The sequence below is a fragment of the Pteropus vampyrus genome, unplaced genomic scaffold, assembly GCF_000151845.1.
Source record: "Pteropus vampyrus isolate Shadow unplaced genomic scaffold, Pvam_2.0 Scaffold59, whole genome shotgun sequence".
Taxonomy (NCBI): Eukaryota; Metazoa; Chordata; class Mammalia; order Chiroptera; family Pteropodidae; genus Pteropus; species Pteropus vampyrus.
The window spans coordinates 4,251,488-4,253,690 of NW_011888840.1; positions in this window are offsets into that span (position 1 = coordinate 4,251,488).

A 2,203-nucleotide genomic window follows, 5' to 3' on the forward strand; every position below is an offset into this window, starting at 1 on the left:
TCAGCTAGCAGCAGAGGTACACGTGGCGGGTAGTAGCATTGAGACAAAACTGTCATCAAATAGAAGTGCAGGTCTAATTTTGGCACCAAACTTGCAAATAACAATACCAACAACACTGATAGTTTTCAAAGCTTTTTGGATTCTGGACTTATGGGTGAGGGGTGACGAACCACATTTTCATTTGAAAAATGTGAAAACTGAAGGTTGGCAGGATTACCTGGCTTGGATATTTATAAGAATTGCTTGCTCTGGTTCCATGTTGAGGTGAGACAGACCGAGTTTTGAAGACACACTTACACACTTCATTAAGTGGTGTGACTTGGGCATGTTGTTTATGCTTCGTGTACTTATATATGCAATGGTAAAATGGAAATGCAAATTCCATTTACCAAGAGAGTCGCCAAGAGAATTGAATCACATAACATATCTCCAAGTAAAATCTGATGATTAACAGACGTCATGCTCTCTTGGCTGGGCTCTCCTTGCCTAGCATCCTTATTCCACACGCAGGTGTCAAGAGAGCTCTCTAAATACACTGATTAGGACGATGAAGTCAGGCGAGTCGCTGAATGGACTTGTAAACACCCATAGCCAAGGCTTTTAGTTGCAGGAGCCACACTTTTGGAGAAAGCAGTGATTTTCTTCTAAGCTAAAATCCTGGATTCGAGTATCAAAAGTCAAAGAGCTCTGAGGACCATGAAGCACAGATGTTTATATCATAGATAACAGCGAAATTACAAATAATAGTTTTTCTCCCTTGCCATAATACGTATCCCATAGAAACATTCTAAAGGAAAGCAAGAGAGCTGGACATTGGTAGTTATGCTTGAGGGGACTTTGAACCCCATCCTTGCATTGAATCTGTCTCTGTTGGGGTACGGGGAGGGAACTGAACCTTGGGTCGGTTTCAGAGAACCTGAAAACAGATGGGACTTGTGAATCTCCATGACACAAACAGAAAACTTACAAAGTTCTTGAGAAGTTTATACCATCAGAAACGGCTTGGACTGAAGCAGAGTACTAAATTTAAGAAGGCTGTCAGCCTGGCAGAAAACAAGCAGCTGCAAGTAAACGCTACCTTTTGTGAAAGAATAAGGCTAACTCAGGGGAGGGAGCCTCAAGCTGGGTGGAGCTGTGAGTCTAGAGGGAGGAGGCTTCACCTGCTAGAAAACCAAATGGATTTTTTTTATGGCTGGAATTCAAACTTGCTCGACTTCTTTTTCCTTTTCATTCTCTTCCCTTTTAGAACAGGAATGTCTTTAACTGTCATTTTATATCTTTTCCAGCACTGCATTTGGGAACAAATAACTTATTTCTTGAGTTTCACAGGCCCACAGATGGAGAGGAATTGTGCCCCAGGATGGATTACTTCCAGAGCTTCACCCTGACTTAATTTAGATGATTTAGACACTGAAATTTGGGACTTTGGAGCTGATTTGATTTATAAGAGGTTTCGAACTTTGAATTGATCCTGTAATGGGTTGAGGCTTTGGGGGAACTCGAGATGGGGTGAATATATTTTGCACGTGGGTCAGACATGAATTTTTCAGGCCAAAGGCAGACTGTGGTAGAATGAATAATGGCTGCTCAAAGATGTTTATATCCCAATTCCCAGAGCCAGCGAATATGTTACTTTACATGGCAGAGCAATGTTGCCAATGTAATTAAATTAAGGACATTGAGATTGAGAGATTATCCCAGGTTGTCTTGGTGGGCCCCATATAATCTCATGGGTCTTTAAAAGCAGAGACCATTTTCCAGCTGTGATCAGAAAAAGAGAGGAAAAGATGGAAGCAGAGTGAGAGAGATGCTACACAGCTGGCTTTGAAACTGGAGGAAGGGATCTAGATGATGGAAAAGTCAAGGAAACAGAATTTTCCCTTGGACCTCTAGGAATAAGCAAAGTCCTGCTGACACCTTGATTTTTAACTCACCAAGACCCATTTTGGACTTCTGACCTTCAGACCTGTAAGATAATAGATAAGTGTTGTTTTAAACCATGAAATTAGTGGGAATTTGGTAGGACAGTAATGAAAAATGCATGCAGGATTATCAAGGCATTTCTCATGTGGATTTTACTAGAAAATAGGTCAAAGTCCTCACTAAAGATGGCTGGAGTAGGGAGACTTCATGGAGTAAGGAGCATTTGAACTGGGCACTGGGCACAAGTGATGAAGAGCACTTTCTGTTGTGATCAAAGTCA